The 24,194-nt window shown below is 46.1% G+C and overlaps 1 protein-coding gene across 6 annotated transcripts in view; it reads left to right on the top strand.

The window, feature by feature from the left end:
• The window catches only part of MICU3 (mitochondrial calcium uptake family member 3), a 387,135-nt gene that overhangs the window by 296,727 nt on the left and 66,214 nt on the right, over positions 1–24,194 (top strand). The window lies entirely within an intron of this gene.

Raw genomic sequence — 24,194 nt, 5'->3', positions numbered from 1 at the left:
AAATGTAACTAGTGGACTGCAGCATCTGTTGTCACCCACTGCAGCAACAGTACAAACATGATTGCAGGCCTACGCACTGTAGACTGTCTGTGCAGTTTTAAACTGCAAATTTTACATGTCAAAGTCAAAAACATTAATTTTGACTAATAACTTACTTTACTAATATATAAAACATTAATTTTACATATTAATAAGTGACTCCTAAATAGGCCTTATGGCCCATAAGCCTGGGGATTTTAAGAGCCGCAAAAGCTATTCTTACTGTAACAACGCAGGCTGTTCCATAGGAAAACATTGCAATACAATATAAAATTTAAAAATGCTACGCATAGTAAATGATGACCTTACAGTGCACTAGGATACAGCAATTTTTCTTGGGGCTCTTCAAAGATTCCCTCACTGACATCCTCTACTAGTGCCTCTCATCTCTCCATAGCCCCTCGCTCACATGTATTTCATTTGTAAAAGGCTACATACATCTTGCAGTGTGTGTTTAGGAGCCTGCTTGATCTGTTTCTGTGATTTAAATTGTGTTTAGAAACTGTCTGCTTCCCCTGTTTTTTTGCCTTAAAAAAGCCACATTTCAGAGTGCGCAACAAGCAGTATTTCAGTGTTTGTTTTAAACAATCTCTCCCTTACTTGGAAAGTAGACTCTGCTAGCTTGGAAGTTGTGGATTCAGCCTGACTGTATACAATGAAATTCTGAATAGAGCAGCAGCTGCCTCCTCCCTGCCCACATTGACTGGACTTCAGTTAACTTGCCCCTTATATAAGTTCCTATTGGTTGTTGCATATGTTGTTGTGATAGGTTGTTGAGGGCTGGTCTTTCCATTGGTTTAGGGACTAGGGTTGGGGTTGTGATTGGTGGATAGGGCTGGGAATCTGATTGGTTGCTGGTTCTAGGGCTGTGATTGGTGGATAGGGCTGAGATTCTGTTTGGTTGCTAGTTCTAGGTCTGGGGCTGTGATTGGTGGATAGGGCTGAGATTCTGATTGGTTGCTGGTTCTAGGGCTGGGGTTGTGATTGGTGGTTAGGGCTGAGATTCTGATTGGTTGCTGGTTCTAGGGCTGGGGTTGTGATTGGTGGATAGGGCTGAGATTCTGATTGGTTGCTGGTTCTAGGGCTGGGGTTGTGATTGCTGGATAGGGCTGAGATTCGGATTGGTTGTTGGTTCTAGGGGCTGTGATTGGTGGTTAGGGCTGAGAATCTGATTGGTTGCTGGTTCTAGGGCTGGGGCTGTGATTGGTGGGTAGGTCTAAGATTCTGATTGGCTGTTGGTTCTAGGGCTGGGGCTGTGATTGGTGGTGAAGGCTGGGAATCTGATTGGCTGTTAGTTCTAGGGCTGGGGCTGTGATTGTTTGTCAGGATTAGGGGTATGAATGGTGATTAGGGCTGGGTCTCCCTTAGTTGTTAGAATCAGGGTTACAAATCTGATTGGTTAGGGTTAGGACTAGGTTTCTATTGGCCAGTAGGGCTATTTAGGCCTAGGACTCAGGGCGTCTCAGCCCGCCCGTCGTGGCTAAGGGTGGAGAGGACAAGGGCAGTATCCTGTTTGGGCCTGTTCGGGACTGGTAGGGCCGAGGGCCAGAATTGCTGCCCAATTCTCAATTAACCTGAAATTATTTCACTCCCTACACATCCATCCAAATGCAAACACATTATCTGCTAAGACATCCAACTCATGCATCACAAACTGACCGCTGACAGATTGCAATGTCCCATCATCCAACACAATACCCATTATACAACACATATACACATATCCTCCACAACTACAACAGTCAAACACCTGAATTCTCACAACAAACACTGCTCTGTCCACTCCCACTAACACAACCTGCCATCACCCACACAACACAAAACCACACTATACATTTCTTTCAGCCTTCCAGATACACCCTCCCTGTTCATACAAACCAACAACACTATCCTCTGTTTGCTCCACACAGACCACCTTGCATCATAACAATGCCCAAGCCCAGCCTTCCAACACACCATCTACAAACACCCTTCCCTTCTCTTCACCAATTACACACAAACATACAATCCCCACACTTCACCACATATATTACCTCTTCTAGTCATCACAACTAACACAAACTATCCTGACACACATCCATCCCCTCTTACACACCTCATACATTAATCTCCAAAACACATCAACACCCCCTGTAACACTCTCATTCCACTCACCAGCACTAACTCACATACAAATCCCTCACCGAAAACAACTATATCTATATCCCCTCTCACTATTCCACAGAAACAATACAGACCACACACATCAGCACATCAAATCAACACCAACCTTCATAATATTTATCGTCACACTCACTCCCACCCTCAGGACTACACAAAGATTACAAGTCCTGGCCTATCTTTACCCCTACATTCTCACTCTTCACAAACGCCTACCACAAGCACCTCAACCCAGCAACTTTCATTCACACGCCTCTCCTCCATTGCACAATTTAGAGCCTTACATCATGATCCACATGCTCCTCTATCACCCCTAACCCATACTCCATCCACACTAAAGAGACGCAAACAAAATAAACAACATTCCACTCTTAACAACCTCGCATCCCCTTGTCTATTACATAATAAGACTACCCTACAAAAAACAGTACACTCTTCATGTCTCTCTCAGCCGCCACGTCCACCACCCACACACGCAGACCCAACAAAATGCCTCCTTAACCTGCTGGAAGAGGAACACTATATTGAAAAAGAAGACTATTGTGAGCCTTACACAGTTATCGCAACTAACAGCACACCTGCTTCAAGCTCAAATTATACTGCTTACCCTTCTCCTAAACAAAACAACACTGCCACTAAAACACCTTTTCTAAACTGTCAGCTCATAAATGCTCGATCCCTCTCAAAAAACAAACACCACATCTACGACCTGCTCACAAACGCACAACCTGACTTACTATTCATAACAGAATCATGGTTGGGAGATAACATGACCCCAGTGTTGCACGAAGCCCATCCTCCGGGCTATCAAACCATCACACAAAACCGTATAGGCAAGAGAGTTGGCAGACTAGCTATTATATTCAAACAGGCAATAAATCTCAGTAAAACAGACAACATTTCCATACAAGATTATGAAGCCCTCCTCACCAAATGCCACCCTACCCCAACTTCCTCCTGTAACTTTCTCCTCCTTTACAGACCTCCACCTAACAACTCAACATTCCCAGATGCTTTTCTAGATACAGTCTCAAACCTTGTTACACTATACTCCAACCTATCCATTCTTGGGGACCTAAACATTTGGTTTGACAAACCCAATATGCCCCATCCAAAAGCTATCACCACTGGCCTAGTCGCATTGAACCTATATCAGATTGTACACAATCCCACACACATCGTCGGATACATGCTAGATGCCATTTTTGCTAAGCCTGAACTAGTTACCGTTCATAGCATCACGCCAATCACATGGTCAGACCACCATTTGATAACTTTCCGACATAAAACTCCATAAATCAGCACACCCCACAACTACTTACATACATGCACCTATCGACCATGGAGCAAACTCAATTTGGATGACTTAGAAACACAACTAACAGCCAAGACAGATCTAGATTTTGTTCCAAAACTTTGAGTGGCTACAGGAAGTGTTTGGTATCCTAATACCACTCAGAAAAACTAAACACGACAAAAGAAAACCAACACCTTGGAGAAACACAGAACTTAAAAAGATAAAGCAACAAATCAGAAAGTTGCAGTGGACCTGGCTCAACACAAACAACAGTCAAGACAAACTACAGCTACAGAAACTTAATAGAATATACAAATCATCAATCAAAAAAGCTAAAAAAAGGTACTACTCAGACAGAATTCAAAATGCTAAATCTACAACCAAGGAATTTTATAAAATTCTCAATGAATTTCAAAAACCTACATGCATGGAAACAAGTCATCCCACTACTCAAGATTTCACAAACAACCTGGCAACTCATTACACAACCAAGGCAGACACATTGGAATCCTATTTAAAACAGAAGAAAACCATCAGCACCAACCCCTTTCCTATAATACCCTCGAAGAATAAACCAACCCAGCATCTACAGTCCTTCCAACAAATTTCCCAAGGTGAGTTTATGGATTTGGTCAAAGCAACCAGGCCTTCCGGTTGCCCTTCTGGCCCTTGTCCACCACAAATCTTCAAGAACATCCTTTTATCTACTTCTGCTGCCACACCTGTTAGAAGAATCATCAACAACTCTTTAACTACAGGAACTTTTCCTGTTGACCTGTAAAAGGCATACATACGACCGTTATTAAAGAAAACAAACCTAGACCCGCAGGACCCCAACAACTACAGACCAATCACAAATGGACCTTTCCTGGGCAAACTGATAGAAAGAGCAGCATTCACCCAGATGTCACAATTCATTGAAGACAATTCTATACTCTCAGACTTCCAAACTGGATTCAGCCCAAGAAGAGGCACTGAATCGGCACTCATAGCAATCTGGGATGATCTTAAAAACACAGTCGACCGCAATGGAGTTGCTGCACTACTTCTCTTGGACCTCTCGGCTGCCTTTGATACGGTTGACCATGACACCCTAATTCAAAGACTCCATGAAACCGGCATACAAGGGGACTACTCTTGACTGGATTACATCCTATCTTCAAAAAAGATCTAATATCATCTATTTGCCCCCCTTCTCGTCCAAACCCTACCTCACAAAAGCAGGGGTCCCCCAAGGATCAATCATCTCACCTTTGCTTTTCAACATCTACATGATATCATTACCAGAACTGATCAATGATTTTCATCTCACATGCTACAACTATGCAGATGACACACAAATACTACTTAAATTAGAATGCCCCAAAAACATTGAAAACTCAGAAATCTTCAGTTGCCTCAGAGCCGTTGATCAGTGGATGACCTGGAGCCATCTCAAACTAAATACCCCCAAAACCGAAATTCTCATACGTCGTGACTGGAAAAGTTATGACCATGTGCGCCTGGCCTGACGATCTCGGACCACCTCCTCAATTATCCAAGGAAGTTAAAAACCTTGGAATCACCATGGACTCCAAGTTAACTATGAAAGCCCAAGTGGATAAATTAGCACGAACAAACTTCATCACCTTGGAGACTCTACGACGCATCTTCCCCCTCCTCGGATTTCCACACAAGGTGCAAGCTACTATCTCGCTTGTACTATCCAAACTGGATTATGCCAATGGCCTCTACCATGGATCATCTCTATCTATTATGAAAAAACTACAACTTATTCAGAACTCCGAAGCCAGGCTACTATTACATGTAAAGCAACAAGCCCACATCTCCCCTGCCTTGAGAGCACTACACTGGTTACCCGTTGCCAGAAGATACACTTTCAAGCTGCTTTGTATCACCCACAAAGCTATACAAGGATCAGGACCGCTTTTTATCAGAAACAAAATAACCAAATACATTCAACAAAGAAACCTCCGCTCAAGATTGGCACCCCGCCTTAGAACACCACCATACAAGAAAAAGACTATAGGTGGTACATCCTTCTCCATTCAATCAGCCAAACTATGGAATTCATTACCCCAACTATAAGTGCCACAGATAACTTTCTTGTCTTCAGAAAACTACTCAAGAGTTGGCTCTTTCCTTCATAACCACCATATTAAAACAACTATGGACTGCATATGCCTATGTTGATAAATATTTTTTTTGATTGTGTATATTCTAGTTATGTATAGTTCTTTATAAAATATGTATTGCTACTATGTCATAACAATAAACTACACACACACTCTTTATACCTGTTTAAGTAAATGTACTCATGGTTTTAAATATGTATATGTATGTACATATATGTGTGTGTATTCGTGTGTGTGTGTGTATATATACATAGGTATGTATGTGTGTATGTTCTGTGCTTGGCATGTTCGTGGGCCATTGCATGGCTTCTGGGTGGGTTGTTATACAAGATATCTATGAATCCCTGGTCTCATCTTATATCACACTTACCTACCCATCACCATATGTCATGTCTCTATCAATCTACCCTACATTCCCACTCTGACTCATCCCAAATCCATTCTACTACTTTCATCTCCTAAATAACTCTGCCTAAGCTCCTCCCTCCGCTTCCACATCTAACTCACCAAACCTCACTTTACTACCATGACCTCCCAAACAACCCTACTAAATTTGCCCTCATTTATCTTAACTTGCTACTATGATCTCCCTAACCCCTTCCACAGACTCTTCCCTCCTCCATCCTCTTTTACTCATCCCAAGCCTAAATCCTATTACCATATACTCCCAATTAACACTTCTGGATTCTTTCCGTCTCCACCCCTCCATTACTCCAGTCAATCTAACCAACAAACTCTCATATCCACAGCTCAATTTAACTCATAATAATGCTAAAACTGTACTCATATTTCCCTGTACTAATCCGTCACTAATTCTTGTTGGGTTCCGGAGTAGCATGATACTCGCCGAAAAGCGCTTCAACGCCTCGTATTACAATTACCTCTAGCTATGTGGATGCTGTGTCTCAACAGTGATAATCTTTAGCAAGGTGAGCAGTGTTACCACAAGTGGCATGTGTGATATCCTGCAGAGGGAAGCAAACGGAGAGGGACTCCGATAGACCAGAATGAGGAGCTGGGCGAGGCACAGTGGAGGCTTTGTCCTTTAAGCAAAGTAAGCAGTGTCAACTTGAGCAGCATGTGCAGGATTCTACAATGGCAACCGTTTGGGGAATCCATGCTGGATCACTGGAAAATGTCCTTTGCCACCAAGCCAGCATGGATTTCCTGAGTGGCTCCTGTTGTATGATTCAGCACATGCTGCCCGCAGTGACACTGCTCTCCTTGGTAAAAATATCTCTGCTGGGACGCCGTCTCCACCATCTCTCACCCAGCTCCTCATTCTTATTGGATACTTCATTGCAGAGGGAGTCATCCTTTTGTACTGATGCTTGGGACCCACAGACAGCCCCATAGCCAGGGAGTTCTGTATCCAGGCAAAACATCCAAGCCCCTATTATAATGTGCTCCAATACCACGCACAACCGGTACTAAAGTTTCTGTAAATACTCATACTTACCCCCTGCTCTTGGGCTCAGTTGTGTCAAGAGTCCTGATGAAACATTGACTTGAATTGCAGACCCTATTCACATTGTTTGCAGTTTATCAACGGGGATGTATTCTTGTTGTTAAATACACACTTTGATCAATATTGGCATGTGTGTATCACAGATAAGAGAGCACCAAGTACGTTTTTCACCAGCTTCCACTGCGCAAAGTCCATGGTTGTATTTAAAGAAAGCTTTTGTAATTGTCATTATTTGCTTAGTATTTAGTTTAAAGTAATGTTGAATCTATATGTCTTGGAGCCATTGTTTCACAATATAACATTTACCTAGGTTCCCTTGTCACTTAGACCCACACCACTGTGATGAGCACAAGTGCTCTGCACATTTTAGTTTTAAGCAGAGAGGGAAACTATGGGATAGTTTACAGTAAGGCATACAGGAAATCCTGGGAACTTCCCTCCTTTTGATTAGGGAGTAATCAGGCGTTTTCCTCCATCCTAAGCCTGATGCCAGGAATAAATGTGGCATCTGCAGTACCCTCCTCTGAACACTTTCTGGACCTGTGGAAGAACAAAAGAGGGCTAGACCTCTATAGCCTGAGAAGAGACTAGAAGATGACATGCTCTCCATCTTTACCCAGGACAAAGAAGTGGACTCCAGCAGTTATGAGGCTGACCTCCTGTTCGAGCTAAAGAGACACAGAGAGCAACAAGAGGCCTTCTTCTGCAACTGCCAAGCTGATCAGTTCCAAATGGACCTGACCTGGCCCTCCAGCTGGATGCTGCTGGAGTGAGTCTTGGCACCCAAGTGCTACTCCCAGTGTCCTGGAACCTTGGCTGGTGTCAAAATCCACTCCTTCTTGCTTTCCTTAAATCTGAGGCGTAGAAACCTTTTGGCTACCGGAACCTTCAGAGGTCTAAGACCAACTTGCAAATATAATCCGACAAAGGTGCATTGCCACTTGCCAAAGGTTCAGGTTGCCCCAGCTTGTGCCTTTACCACAGCAGCAAATTCAATTCAGCTAGACCTTACAGAGAAGGAATCCAGATTCGTGGAGCACTCTTTGGCTACAGCCTGCAGCCTTGCCCCACTAGAAGAATCAGAGCCCTAATAAAAGTGACTAAGGGGGTCAGCCAACGACCGCGGGAGCACCGCCAACAGGCTGGCGGTGCTCCCATGGCATTCTGACCGCGGCGGTACAGCCGCGGTCAGATACGGGAAACCGGCGGTGTACCGCCGGTTTCCCGCTGCCCAAGGGAATCCTCCATGGCGGCGCTGCAAGCAGCGCCACCATGGGGATTCCGACCCCCTTACCGCCAGCCTTGTTCTGGCGGTTTTGACCACCAGAACCTGGCTGGCGGTAACGGGTGTCGTGGTGCCCCTGGGGGCCCCTGCAGTGCCCATGCCAATGGCATGGGCTCTGCAGGGCCCCCCTAACAGGGCCCCACCAAGATTTTCAGTGTCTGCCACGCAGACACTGAAAATCGCGACGGGTGCAACTGCACCCGTCGCACCCCTTCCACTCCGCAGGCTCCATTCAGAGCCGGCATCCTCATGGAAGGGGGTTTCCCGCTGGGCTGGCGGGCGGCCTTCTGGCGGTCGCCCGCCAGCCCAGCGGGAAACTCAGAATTACCGCGGCGGTCTTTTGACCGCGCAGCGGTATTCTGCCGGCGGGACTTTGGCGGGCGGCCTCCGCCGCCCGCCAAAGTCAGAATGACCCCCTAAGTCTGAAGGTAGAAATCTTCACCAGGCGAAGATGGCAGAAGAATCCAGCCAGTGAGGGACCATCCTTTGGTGCAAAATTCAACCTTCTCCTGCTCAAAGTTTTCCTGTCAAAAGTCATCAGCTTCACAAGACCTTGTCTATTTGCTATACTACACCATGGAGCCCTTTCCAGCCACATCCTGCTGCCCTGTCCCAGTGAGGATTTTTAACTTCCATTTTGGAGACTAATTCCAAAGGTAAGACTTTTGACCCAGTGAGTTCTGGTTTCTGTATCTAACCTGCGCTCCATCGCGGTTGGCATTAACTTGCACCTAAGTACCAGTTAAGAACATCAAATGACCGTTGTTGGCGCACAGCACTTTTTGGGACTATTTTTGTATTTAAACCTTTAAAGCTTGTAATTCCTGTTTTCCTTTTTGAATTTTTGTTCTGGTCTAATTTTACTCTCCGTTTTCCGAAATTGGTTTGGGATTTTTCTTGTTTTTTATTTTGACTTTATTACTGTTTTACTACTGTATAAACACTACACATTGCCTCTAGGTTAAGCTTATCTGCTGTTATAGAATCAGGGGATTGAGCACAAGTAAATTTAGTAACTTTAGTGATTCACCCTATACTGGAACAAGGATTGTTGTTATTAGTTGAGAAGGATACCTACTCCCACCCCCTCAACTAATACCCCAGTTTCTTAGAGGGACCTGCTAGATAGAATAGAAACAAATGTCTTGATGTGCCCTTATTGTTTCTCTGGGATTGGCATGCCCAGGCATGTCCGGCAAATTGAATGCACATGCAGGTTCTTTCCCTACATTCTTCTTCTCCCAGAAAAATGCTTAATTTTCTGCAGTGGACTCACAGGGGCACTCTAACCTACCTGCTGGGCAGCAGAGAAATGAACTTGGCCTAGAATGATGGTCCAAAGCCCAACTCTAAAAGTTAGGGACTGACTCCGAGAAATGTGACTAAAAGCCAAAACACATGAAGAAGTACAGCTATGGCCAAATTAAAATTATGTTTACACTAGGACCGCTGGTAACCTTGGGAAGCACACACATTTCTGTAGGTCGGGTCAACACAAAATTGTTAGTTTGGGGCAGCTTTTGCATGCAATGTGAATGCAATAAATCATTACCGGCCTACAGGGAAGCACTGCATACTCAAACTATAGCCATATAGAAAATGGGATATCTTTAAATGCCCAATTAACATATTAGGATTGCACAGACTGTAATCAAGGTATTACATGTCCCATCATGGAACTGGTAACTGTACACAGGTATCATGCTGAGTTGAGCATTATTTCCATTTGTTTAGCCTGCTCACAGTTGCACTTGTGATCAATTGTGAGCAACCCAGAGCCTCTTACCCCAGCTGAACAGCAACAGACCGTATTTTAAAAGTCAGTCACTGGCAGTTAGCATTCAAATCAATTTTACTTGAGCCTGCAGTGAGTGAGAATAGGTTAGTGAAACTCACTAACAGCAGAGATTAAAAAACTGGATGGTCCAGAAGCAAAACATCTAAGGGATATAATGGGGTCACAAGCCCATCCTTTACAGTCAATATTTGCAAAACATTTGCAAAATTCTGTAGGCTAATCCATATTGTTATGGACAGCTTGGACAAGCCAGTGGCTCAAAAGGGTTGTTATGAAACTCTTTTCTATAAGAATGTTTTATGAGGGATGGTTAGTAGTGACAGTAGCTCTTGCCAGCCAACTAAAGTTGTCAAGCCACACACTAAAAGGGGGAGCACAAAAGTCAGGGGATGGGAAATTTGAAAGATCTTTTACTCCTTCCATGAACCAAGAAACCCATGAAGACTGGAGAAAACCTTCACCCTCCCACAAAGCCCCGTGATTTGAGAAAACAAAGTAAAAAGGTGTTAACATTCTACAATACATTGACTAAAACTTAGTTCAGTTTTTTCATTTCTTTAGTTGGCATTTTATCACGTTGGCCCCATTAAGACTGATCCCAAGTTTTGGATTATTCTATGAGAAGTGTCCTTGTGGGATGATGACTCAAAGGTTTTAATTCAACCTGTTTTTTTTTATTCAATGCAGTATGAGTCCTGTGTCTGCACCTTCAGTTAGAGGACAAGGACAGGAATACGTCTGCATGCCAACGAGGGCTTTCTGCCAAGCAAGAAAGCACATTCTCAGGTGGCTAAGGGCCTACATTTCTTACCTCACAAGAAGAAAGTTTGAGTTTTTAAGCTTGTATCTCAATTTAATGTTTAAAATGAAATTATCTTTATGCTTACCAATCAGGCAACATACTAACTGAACAACTCAAAATCAGAAATGTTATTTCGGGTCTGTTCAAATTTACTTTAAAATTCAATTATTTTATGCTTACTAATCAGGCAACATACTAACTGGACAACTTAAAATCAGAAATGAAACATATTTCAGGTCTGTGTAAATTTTCTCACGTTTTGATAAAATTTACTCATGTACTTTTCTGTGTAAGTTAAAGGAGACTGGACTGAACCTAGCTTCTCAGAATATTTCCCTTCACTTTTTGCTGCATAGAGTTCAAGAGAGATGGGCTGCAGCTTTTAGATAACACGGGGTATTTGATTTCATATACTGTCATTTAGGAAGTCAATTTTACATGTTCTTTAAAATTAAATATAATTGATTGCTGGTTTTGTGTGAGTGCCCATTGCTGAATGTTCTATTTCTGGAGTCCCCCAAAGTCTCCCCTGCCCCCTGAGGTCTTTCAGAACAAGTTATCACTGAGAGGAAAATATCCTAAACTTCTACACCAAAATACACTGTAGTAGTACCTTTTGGTTACTTCACTGAGAAGGACTTCACTGTTCGCCGCAGTTTGCTATACTGGCAGTTAACACACTGGGAGATCGAGCACCTATTCATTGTTCATGTAGTTGTTTACAAATTGTGTATGACTGGTGTTAGGCTTCTCATCCTTGGTGTGGTCTCCCTTAACGTTTTGCATCTGTTCCACAGGTTGTTGATGTGTACTGGACTCTGTTTCTGCTGTTTTTGTTACTCTGGGCACTTTACCACTGCTAACCAGTGCTAAAGTGCAAGTGCTCCTATACAAAATGTGTGTGTAATTGGTTTATCCATGATTGGCTTATTTGATTTACTAGTAAGTACGTAGTAAAGGGAATTAGAGGTGACCAGGGCCTGTAAACAAAATGCTACTAATGGGCCTGCAGTACTGGTTGTGCCAGCCACCTAAGTAGCTCTGTAACCATGTCTCAGACCTGCCACTCCAGTGTCTGTGTGTGCAGTTATTAACTGTAAAGTCGACTTGTTGCCAGGCCTAATCCTTCCATTTTCCTACATGTAAGATGCCCCTAAGGTAGTCACTAGGTAGCCTCAAGGGCAGGGTGCAGTGTATGGTTAAGGTAGGACATATAGTAATGTGTTTTATATGTCCTGACAGTGAAATACCGCTAAATTTTTTTTCACTGTTGCAAGGCCTGTCCATCTCATAGGTTAACACGGGTGCTACCTTTAAATATGATTAAAGTGTAGATTCCCTTTGGGAGCGATAGATATGTGGAGTTTGGGGTCTCTGAGCTCACTTTTTAAAAATACATCTTTTAGTAAAGTTGATTTTAAGATTGTATGTTTGAAAATGCCACTTTTCGAAAGTGAGCCTTTTCTTGCTTAAACCATTTCTGTGACTCTGCCTGTTTGTGGACAGTTGGGCTGGTTGCACCTCTCACTAGACAGTGACACAAAGGGAGCTGGGGTGTAGTCTGTATTTCCCGGTTAGCTATCTGTGCTAGGAGGGAGGGGAGGAGTGGTCACTCACACCTGAAAGGGCTGTGCCTGTCCTCACACAATGCAGTCTCCAACACCCGGGTGTGTGTCTGGGGCCTAGCCTGTGCAAGGCACGATTTCACAAACAAGAGAGACTTTGCTTTGAAGTAAGCCTACTTCAAAGGGCAAAATGGGTATAAGAAGAGCAGCCAAAACCACAGACTTTAGAACACTTCTGGAAACCAAGAGGGACCACTGCCTGGAGAAGAGCTGAAGAGCTGAGGAAGAAGGGCTGCCCTGCCTGTGACTGTGCTTTGTGGACCTATCCTGAAATTGCTGCTTCTGCCTGTGCTAGAGGACAAATACTGGACCATGTGTTGCCTTCCTTCTTGTGAAGAAATCTCCAAGGGCTTGATTTAGAGCTTGCCTCCTGTTGTTTGAAGTCTCAGGGACAGCAAAGACTCTCTGCCAGCACCTGGAGCCTCTGCTGTGACTCGTACTCTGCCAAGTGGTGCCCATCCAGTTCCTGGGACCCTGAAAGGAGAAGCTGGCAGCCCAGGAGTGAGAAATCCACGCACCGACCGCCGTGCGGGGAGAAGATCGATGTGACTTCGATCTGCGGCTGAAAAATCGACGCACTGCCGGCTTTGCGGCTGAAAATTGGCCCTCGCCTGCAACGCAACCAGAAGATCGATGCCCGCGGCTGGAGAAATGACGCACAGCGTCGCTGACGGAGGCTGGTGAGATCGTAACCCGCGCTGCATGGTTTTCGGATCATCGTGCGGCTGGATTTCTGATGCAAACACCGCTGGGCGTGTAAAAATGATGCAAGGCCTGCCCAGGCCCGAGAGTTCTGACCGTATCGATGCATCGCTCTCCTGCGGAGAGAAGAAACAACGCACGGCGACCCAACTGAAGGTGATTTTCACGCGTCGCAAGCCCTTTTTGACGCACTCTCACCCATGCAGGGTTATTTTTGACGCACCCAAGGTACATTTTCCTGCTAAAAGCGTTAGCGTTGTGTTTTAAATTACATGAAGACTCTTTTTGGTTTTTATTTGATAACTTGACTTGTGTATTGTGGATTTTTGTCGTTTTGGTCTTGTTTTATTTAGATAAATATTTTCTATTTTTCTAAACCTGTGTTTTGTCATTTTGTAGTGTTTTCATTAAGTTACTGTGTGTGTTGGTACAAATACTTTACACCTAGCATTCTGAAGTTAAGCCTGCCTGCTCTTGCCAAGCTACCAAGGGGGTGAGCGGGGGTTAGCTGAGGGTGATTCTCTTTTACCCTGACTAGAGTGAGGGTCCTTGCTTGGACAGGGGGGCAACCTGACTGCCAACCAAAGACCCCATTTCTAACAACTGGGAAAAATAAAACGGGTACATGTATAAGAGTATCTTTAGAGTGCTAAAGTTCACCTCCCTGATACCAATCCACTGATAATTTCGGGATGCACTGATTCCTCTTTTCCAAGACTATTTATTTGTACCAAGCAGTGTGTGCTTTTCCATTATTACGAAAGAGGTTCACTGCCAGTCTGGTAATAGATTACACCAAGCAAAAGCCAAGTGTGCCGGAGCCCTTAAAGGCTGTTTTTTGTCTGCCTGCAATCACAAACATCAGTCTCTCCCAGCCCAGCAAGGGTTGTTCCTCTTCCTTCTGTGCTCTCTCATGACAAGGCTGACATCACCTGTGCAGTGTAGTGACAGTGCAGGCCCAAAAGAAGACCCCTGCACTGTGACATCTCCCTCACTACAAAGCACAGCTCATGTGACTGGGATATGCTTCTGAGGACATGAGTAGGAGCCCGCCACCAGCACCGCTGTCATTGAGCCCTCCACCAGCACCGCTGTCATTGAGCCCGCCACCAGCACCGCTGTCATTGAGCCCGCCACCAGCACCGCTGTCATTGAGCCCGCCACCAGCACCGCTGTCATTGAGCCCATCACCAGCACCGCTGTCATTGAGACCGCCACCAGCACCGCAGTCACTGAGCCTGCCACCAGCACCGCAGCCACTGAGGCCACCACCAGCACCGCCGCCACAGAGCCTGCCGCCAGCCACGATGCCACAGAGGCCGCCGCAAGCATCGCCGCCACAGAGGCCGCCACCAGCCACGATGCCACAGAGGCCGCCGCAAGCACCGCTGCCACAGAGCCCGCCGCCAGCACCGATGCCACAGAGGCTGCCACCAGCACTGCTGCCACAGAGCCCACCGCCAGCACCGCTGCCACAGAGGCCGCCGCAAGCACCACCAGCGGCCCCGCGACATCCTGAGCCTGTGGAACCACCGCAGACATGGCTGCCATCCCCAGTGGTCAGTCGCCCGAGGCTGGTGGTCAGTTCTAGGAGCCTGGCCAGCTTCCATGATTCACAGCTTTCAGTGGAGAAAGGCATCCACTACCTCAGTCCTTGGCAGGATGAAGCACTCTGGGCACAAAGCCCCCTCCAGAACCAGTGGAGAAAGGCATCCACTACCTGAGTCCTTGGCAGGATGAAGCACTCTGGGCACAAAGCCCCCTCCAGAACCAGTGGAGAAAGGCATCCCACTACCTGAGTCCTTGGCAGGATGAAGCACTCTGGGCACAAAGCCCCCTCCAGAACCAGTGGAGAAAGGCATCCACTACCTCAGTCCTTGGCAGGATGAAGCACTCTGGGCACAAAGCCCCCTCCAGAACCAGTGGAGATAGGCATCCACTACCTGAGTCCTTGGCAGGATGAAGCACTCTGGGCACAAAGCCCCCTCCAGAACCAGTGGAGAAAGGCATCCACTACCTCAGTCCTTGGCAGGATGAAGCACTCTGGGCACAAAGCCCCCTCCAGAACCAGTGGAGAAAGGCATCCACTACCTCAGTCCTTGGCAGGATGAAGCACTCTGGGCACAAAGCCCCCTCCAGAACCAGTGGAGACTGTTATCCACTTGAGAGACTGTGGCTTTGCACTCCCCAGGATAAAGCAGTGGGCAAACCACCCACTGGAGAGACTTGAGAGACTGTGGCTTTGCACTCCCCAGGATAAAGCAGTGGGCAAACCACCCACTGGAGAGACTTGAGAGACTGTGGCTTTGCACTCCCCAGGATACAGCAGTGGGCATGGAGCCCCCTTGTGGAGCAGTGGCGTCGTGCATTCATCAGGCTGAGGTGCCTCCTCCCTCCCCCTGAGGTGCCGGTTTCATTTTGATCTGATGCCCCTGCAGTGTTCTCTCCGTTTAAAGTCTGGTGTCATGTGTGGGCCTCACCCATGCCTTTTGGGACTCTAATCCATGGACGATGTTTGAGTAATATCCGGACTTGTGTACTTGGTGTACATATTTGTATTAACTAAAGTTTGAAATTTCACTATCTGATTTTTATTGATTACATTTGTTCACATCAATTCCTTTTGTCCTTGCATTATTGAAGGGGGGGTGGTGGTGATATGTAATGTTGCTGCATGTATTTGTGAGCATATGGTGTTGTGGGGGTGGGGGTGTTGCATGTGTGTGTCCCTCTCTTTTCCCTCCCCCTCTCACCCTCCCCTGTGTTGTAGATGCAGTACTCACCGTGGTCGTCGCCGCCGTCTTTGGTGCTCCTGATAGAGGGGCAGGAATACCATTGCAGGGAGTATCTGGAGTTCTGGCTCCATGGCGTCCTGGTCCTTGTGTGGTGTGGAGAGGTGAGTGTTTTCCCTTCCAAGTCCTGTTTCCGCCGTGTTTTTGTTCGCGTTGGTTCCGCCCCGGAAAAGGTGGCGGATTGCCGGGTTGTGATAGGGTGGGTGGTACTTTGTCTTCCGCCTGTCTGTTGACGGTGACTGCCGCACTGTTTGTTTGTACCGCCGTGACGGTCGGAGTGTTAAAGTGGCTGTCTATGTTGGCGGTTTCCGCCATGGTCGTGATTCCATTTTTTTTTTCCACCGGCCTGTTGGCGGTATTACCGACGCTTTAACACCGACCGCCAGGTTTGTAATGAGGGCCATAATGTTTTCAGAATGCCAGCATATGTCCGTATCACTACTTAACTACACCTCTGCTTGTAAGTCTGGTCTCTCCAGTCAACACTGACCGCACTGATGGCTGTTGCTCCAAGCTGTGGTTGCCACCTCAGTGGAATTGGGCTAGCACAACTGAAGCCGATACCCCCAAAATTGATTTACTGCCAGTTCATTCCCTGGTCCGTCTTTGTTGCCCCCAGTGACCATCATTTCTTTCTGCAGCCTCATCCTCACTCACCATCCAAATTTGTTTTTCCGAGTAAGGGAGCTGCCATCAAAGTCATGGGGCTTGTGAAAAATCCAAGCGTCACACAAAGAGCACGTGTAGCAAATGAGCTATGCTAATTAAGCAGGAAATGTGGTAAGGGTGTAGTATCGACCAAGCGGTGGATCTTGGAGCATGCCTCATAAGTATATTACTAAGGCATGGTGTGGTAGAGTACTGTCATTTACAGGCAGCATATTTTCCATTGAAATTAGCACTACATTGTCACCAGCATGAAGTTTTACTGATGGAACTATGTAGAGCAAATATGACAGATAATGTGTGGGGTTTCAGAGAATATTTATCATTTGTGCATAACCAAGTAAAGTGGCTTTATTGAAATACAATCTTTGTTCCCATCACACCTGGGAACACAATTTGCTTTGCTGTATTTTCCTAAATGGTTTAAAATGTTTAAATATTTGTACAGTTAATTTACAAGTATTTACATTTTGTTGTGTGTTAGAAAAAATACACATCCAACAGCCTTTCCTTTCATGCTCCCTGTACGCCAACAAGACTATCACATACTTCAGTTTATAAAATCCTTCTCAGTTAGAGAAAGAACATTAAACACTAAACTCCATGGTAAAAGAATAAGCAGCACTTTATCAGAAGACGTAGCTTGGCGCTTAACCTCTAATACAGCATATGTGGCAAGATAAACACGAAATGTATAGGGCGTCTTCATAGCTCGTTCAGCTTCTAAATTCCAGCATGGTAATTTGGGTGTGCTGCAGCACCCCAATACAGCGCCTGTGAACAAAATAGGTGGGAGTCTTGAGTTGTTAATATTCACCTCTTCAGACAAATTCATTCCGGAAATTCTCTTGTGATAGCACAGGCTTCTCAGGCTTACCACCCGTTGGATCCTAGAGTAGGCCTCTCTCTCCCTGTCACGTTGCTTTGATGAATTCTGAATGGCTGCTGACGTGTGTGTTTGTGTGTGTTTGTGTGTGTGTGTGTGCACGTGCATGTGTGCTGTGCACCAGAGCTAGAAAACCTTTACAGGAACATCGCACACACATTGTCTTCAATCCTTTGCCCAGTCAACCCAGTAAGTCATATTCTGCTGTATCCTCATTGCTCTCAGCCCAGTAGGACTGCCAGTAGTACTCACACAAACTCCAGAAAGCAGCACTGATGCAACCTTCCGAATTACCAAACAGACTTATACAGTCAGTTCTCAGTGAAAAGCGAAATAGAGTTTTTACTTCTCTGTTCCAGTCCTGAAATAGCAGTTAATGATGCATTTCAAGATTTATGTGTATGGAAGAGCTGCACTTACGCCCAACATGTAGTAACTCCGAATATGGCCATGTAAGGTGTCAAAGCTCATGGAATTGTCCCCCCATTCCAAATCTGGTATTGGGGAGCCAGTTCCATGTGTCCTGGGGGCTCCACCATGGAACCCCAGTACTGCCAAACCAGCTCTCTAAGGCTTGCAATGCAGCTGCAGCTGCTGCCCTCCTCACAGACAGGGTTCTGCCCTCCTTGGGTCTGAGCAGCTCTGTCCCAGGAAGGCAGAACAAAGCATTTTCTTTGGGAGCAGGGTGTTACACCCTCTCCCTTTGGAAATAGGTGTTACAGGCTGGCGAGGGGTAGCCTCCCCCAGCCTCTGGAAATGCTTGATAGTGCCCTCCTTTCATAAGCCAGTCTACACTGGTTCAGGGACCCCCAGTCCCTGCTCTGGTATGAAACTGGACAAAGGAAAGAGGAGTGACCACTCCCCTGTCCATAACCACCCCAGGGGTGGTGCACAGAGCTCCTCCAATGTGTCCCAGACTTCAGCCATCTGTTTACCAAGGTGTGCGGACACTCTGGAGGCCTCTGATTGGCCAGTGCCAGCAGGTGACGTCAGAGACCCCTCCTGATAAGTCCATGCCTGATAAGGTAGCCAATCCCCCTCTCAGGGCTTTTTAGGGTCTCTCCTGTGGGTTTCTCTTCAGATTCTGCTTGCAAGTTTCCATCAGGAATCCTCTGCAACTACTACTTTATCCTGTGACCTCGGATCGACAGCAGACTGCTCCAGGAACCGCTGTAACAGCAACAAAGTATCCAGAAGGGCTACTTTTCCTCTGCAACTTCAGCTCCAGCAAGCAACTGCAACAGTTTCCACGGTGTACAAGCTCTGGGGACTCCCTGTCTTCACCCTGCACCAAAAGGACCGAAGAAATCTCCCTGAAGTGACAGAGTCACTTCCCTGCTAAAGCAGGCACCTTCTAAGTCAGCTACCGGTTCTCTTGGACTCCTCTCCTGGTGACGAGCATGCTCCTTGGAACACAGAGGGAGGACCCCTTTGACACAGACTGTGCCAAGGTCCTGCTGTCCCAATTTGGAGGAGGTAAGGCCTTGCCTTCCCCGAGAAAGACAGTACCCCTGTGCACGGCATCTTCTTCACCTCCTGAGGCCTCAGTGCACTCTTTGCAAAATTCCTTTGTGCACAGCCTGGCCCAGGTCCCCAGCACTCTATCCTGCAACGCTCAACTTGCTGAGTTGTTCTCCAGTGGTGTGGGACCTTCCTTTGTAGTGCTGCACCAACCACATTTTGCACCTCCTTTGTCCCCGTGTCCTGGGACTCCTGTGGATTCTGTCTGGTGTTCTGAGGGCTCTCTAAAGTGCTGAGAGCCCCCTATTCCTCCTCACACAAAATTGAGGCCCCAGGTCCCACCTGGGTCAAGACAGCGCCATTTTGATGTAAACCGTGACTTTGCCGGAACCAAGGCTTGTTGGAGGAATCCAGCACCTAAACTCACCTGCATCCAACTTCTCTTCATGAGACATCCAGTGCATCATGCAGGAACCCGCTGACATCTTCCTTGGGTGCATTTCTGCAGTCTTTGTCCAACCGGGGACTCTTCTTTTGCACCCTCTTCTGGGTTGACAGGGGCTCCTGTCCTTCCTGGAACTTCTTCTAACTTCTGGACTTGGGCTCCTTCCTTTGCAGGTCTTCAGGTCCAGGAATCCACCATTTGTTGTTTGCAGTCTTGCTTGGTTCTTGCAATACCTCTAATCACAACTTGTAGTGTGTCCTAAGGAAACTTGAGTACTTTACTCCTGCTTTTCTGGGCTTTGGGGTGGGGTAATTTACTTACCTTTACTGTATTCTTACTCTCCCAGCGATTCTCTACACACTACACTTGTCTAGGGGGGAGTTTGTGATTTGCATTCCACTTTCTTAGTATATGGTTTGTCTTGCCCCTAGACCTATTTTCTCCCATTGCATTCTATAGCATTTCCTTTTGTTTGCACTATCCTATGTCTAATTACTTACCTTATTTGAGTGTCTAGTGTATATCTTGTTTATAATACTTACCTCCAGAAGGAGTATTGCCTCTAAGATATTTTTGGCCTTGTGTGTACCTTTATTTTTGGTAACACTGAGGATTGTCTTCATTTGTGTATAAGTAAGTGGTATTGCAGGAGCTTTGCATGTCTCTTAGTTCAGCCAAAGCTGCTCTGCTATAGTTACCTCTATCAGCCGAAGCTGCTAGAACACTACTGCATTTCACTAATAAGGGATAACTGGACCTGGTGTAAGGTGTAAGTACCCAAGGTACCCACTACAAACCAGGCCAGCCTCCTACACCTGTCAAAACCAGCCCCCTCAGGCACTTTGTGGAGAGAAAGCTGTATGCCATGCCTGCTCCTATATCACAATGAAATAGCGTACTTCTTTTTGCCTCATATCCCTCAATTCACATCCCAGATAAGTGACCGCCTGCTTTATTGCCTTCACCATAGGAGTGTTTGCTTTATGCATTAATTTGAGAATAAAAATGAATTTCAGACCTTTGCCATCAAATTAGGAGTATCTGCTATTATGCAGTGTCATATGTGCCTCCCAAATGAAATCAGAAAGTGATTTTCCCTGCACTCACCTAATGTAACCTCACTTCTGATTTATAGCACTTCATACTTCTGAATCCCCATCTCAGGTGCACAATTCATCCCTTAGTTGCATAATCCCGTCTCTTCCACGACGCCTTCTACCCATTCTGTCCTGGACTGGCAGGGACGTTAAAGCAATTAAGATTGGTAAGGGACAGCCATTCAGATATGGTGAAACGCCAAGCACCCCTTCAGGAAAGCCCTCTGCTGTGTCTTAGGGCCATCCAATATCCCTGTTTCCAGCTTGCTTGTTACTCTCTGACAAACATGGTCTCCAATATCCTTCCTCACTCAAGTATAGGTTTCAGGGGGCAAATCTCTGTCGTAATTTAGTTATGGCCTTAACAGTAAAAAGAGTTGGAAGAGAAAGAAGTAAAGTTAGAAAGGAGACAGGAATGGAAAGAAGGGAGAAAGAGTAGAAATGTTGAGAAAGGGGGATCAAGAGGTAGAAGAGAGGAAGAGAAAAATGGAATGGTAATGAGAAATGTTGGATTAGCGAAGGAGGAAGAGCTAGTTTGGTTTGGAAAGGACAGAGTATGAGATAAAGAGTAAGAGGGGGGAGCAAGGTGAGTGCTAGGAGAGGAAGGAACAAGACAGTGAAAGCAATGGGGGAAGAAGGACAGAGTAATGAGTAAGAAGGAGCAAAAGGAAGGATTGAGGAGTTGAGTGTAAGTCATTGAGATGTTAGCGTTAGAGAAAGAGGGAGAGAGAGAGATTGAGGGAGAAGGGAGCAGAAGAAAGGAGGATTTTTGGGGAAAAAGCAGTATATGGTGACAGAGGTGTTGTAAATTGCTCAAGTTTCCTACATTTAAAAAAATATTTTAAAAATGGGGGAGAATGTTCACTTTGGTGTATTTTTTTATGTCTGGCATCTGCTTAGAGTTTATTTAGAATGCATTTTCCTACTTGTTAGGTTTCACCAGCACAGCGCTTGTGCTTTGCTTGTGAAATCTATTGTATTTAATATAAATCTTAAAAGGAGCTTTTATCCTGCCCTTGCTTGTCATTGGTTCCTGTGCTTTCTCTGTCCCTCACCATCCCCCACTTTCTCCCCATTTCTCTCTTTCCACACCTGCTAGCTGTCTCACACGCACACAGATTTCCTTTATTCTTTGGAGAATTCATTGTTGTTCTAAAGCAAATTTAAATTATAGGTGGTGAAAATGCATAGAGTTATCCAACAGCTGTCAAGGGAAGAGTGAATAAACTGTTAAGGCAGTTCAGTGAGTTCGGCACTTGCTGCTGAGATTTGGGCTGAGTCTGCAGGTCATAGACCTAAATCACACTTAACTCAGCTTTTCATGCTTCCAAGGTCATATCATTGGTAGTTTGATTAGAGTGTTTGCAATATTTATTGCCTGCAGGGAAACAAAATCATACAGTGGTGACCTAACCAGCACACATCAGTTTGCTGGCTGATTGATTATTCGCATTACCTCTAGTTGGGTTACTCTCCTCTCCCTTATTTGTTGCAAATCTCCTGTGTCCTACTGAAAAGTGGTTTGCAGAGCGTTACAAAACCCCCAAACATAAACCCCCCAGTGAACATGATCTAATTCAGGCAACACGCATCTAATCCAGCCGCTACATTTTTTCTGAATTTTGTTAGCTACTCAATCAATCAATCAGGGATTTGTAAAGCGCACTACTCACCCGTGAAGATCTCAGGGCGCTGAGAAGGGGATGGGGAAGAAAGCAGAGGGGGGGAGGTACTGCTTCTGCTCGAACAGCCAGGTCTTGAGAAGTTTCCTGAAGGTAAGGAGGTCTTTGGTCTGGCGCAGGTGGGTGGGAAGAGTGTTCCACGGTTGGCTGCGAGGTGCGAGAATGATCTACCACCGGTTGTAGTTCTGTGGACACATGGGACGGTTGCAGGGGCAAGGTCTGTGGAGCAGAGATGCCGGGTCAGGGTGTAGAAGGAGAGTCGTCTGTTGAGGTATTCTGGTCCGGTGTCGTGCAGTGCTTTGTGAGCGAGGGTGAGGACTTTGAAGGTCATTCTCTTGTTGACTGGTACCCAGTGCAGGTTTTTCAGGTGGTCTGTGATGTGGCAGTTGCCGGGGGATGTCCAGGATCAGGCGTGCGGAGGCGTTCTGGATGCTTTGCAGCCTCTTCTGGAGTTTGGCTGTGGTTCCTGCGAAGAGGGCATTGCCGTATTCCAGCTTGTTGCTTACGAGGGCTTAGGTGACTGGTCTTCTGGTTTTGGTGGTTATCCATTTGTAGATGTTTCATAGCACACGGAGGGTATTGAAGCAGGAGGAGGAGATGGCGTTGACTTGCTGGGTCATGGATAGTGAGGGGTCTAAGATGAATCCTAGGTTGTTTGCGTGGTCAGTGGGAGTCCGAGCGGTTCCGACAGTGGCAGGCCACCAGGAGTCATCCCATGTGTAGGGGGTGGAGCCGAAGGTGAGGACTTCCGTCGTGTCGGAATTGAGTTTGAGGCAGCTGCTCTTCATCCATTCCGTGATGGCCTTCATTCCTTCGTGGAGGTAAGTCTTGGTGGAGTCCTTGGTGAGTGAGAGGATCAGCTGGGTGTTGTCTGCATATGAGATGATGTTGAAGTTGTGGCATCAGGCGATGTTACGGAGCGGGGCCATGTAGATGTTGAAGAGGGTCAGGCTAACCCTGGGGTATGCCTCAGATGATTTCAGTGGCCTCCGATCGGAATGGGGGGAGGCGGACTCTCTGGGTTCTGCCGGTGAGAAAGGAGGTGACCCAGTCCAGGGCTCTGTCGCAGATTTCAGCATTGCTGAGGCATACGCATAGAGTGTGGTGGCAGACGGTGTCGAACGCGGCTGAGAGGTTCAGGAGGATGAGAGCTGCGGTCTCGTCGCTGTCCAGTATGGTTCTGATGTCGTCGGAATCCAGACTGGGAAGGGTCCAGGGTGCGGTTCTCCTCTAGGAAGCTGTTTAGTTGTCTGTTGATGGCCTTCTCGATGACTTTTTCCGGGAAGGGGAGCAGGGAGATAGGCCGGAAGTTCTTGAGGTGCTTTGAGTCTGCCTTGGGTTTTTTGAGGAGGGCGTTGATCTCGGCTAAGGGAATTTTGCGCAGGATCCTGCAATATCATAAATTTCCTACCTGGGATTCTAACAGTTTCCTGGAAGGTCAGCAGTTGAGAGTTTAACCACAAGGACCACATCTACTCATTCTTGAACAACAGGTGATTACAGGAACAAAAAGTCTAAGTTTGCATTACCTCTCATAGTGAGCTTCTGCTGCATTGTTTCTCACCTCCCTGCTTGATGCTAGTGGCGCACTGTTGCATCATGTGAAAGATGAACGCTTGATAAAGTAATTAAATGTAACCACATAATGAAATAACTAGTTTGTCCCCCACGTTTCAATTGATTCTTGCGCCCTCTGCAAATATGTCAGGGTAACTTGAAAGCAGATCACTAGTTCTTATTGTGGCCAGGTGGTATCAGTCTTCCATCTTTCAGATGTTGGTAAAATGTTTGTGATCAAGAGGTACAATGGTAACACCTGTTCTTTACATCACAATCATGTGGCAACAGTCTATT

The sequence above is a fragment of the Pleurodeles waltl genome, chromosome 1_2, assembly GCF_031143425.1.
Source record: "Pleurodeles waltl isolate 20211129_DDA chromosome 1_2, aPleWal1.hap1.20221129, whole genome shotgun sequence".
In the NCBI taxonomy this organism is placed as follows: domain Eukaryota; kingdom Metazoa; phylum Chordata; class Amphibia; order Caudata; family Salamandridae; genus Pleurodeles; species Pleurodeles waltl.
The sequence above is the reverse complement of the archived record's forward strand: the minus strand, read 5'-3'. Positions and strand labels throughout refer to the sequence as shown.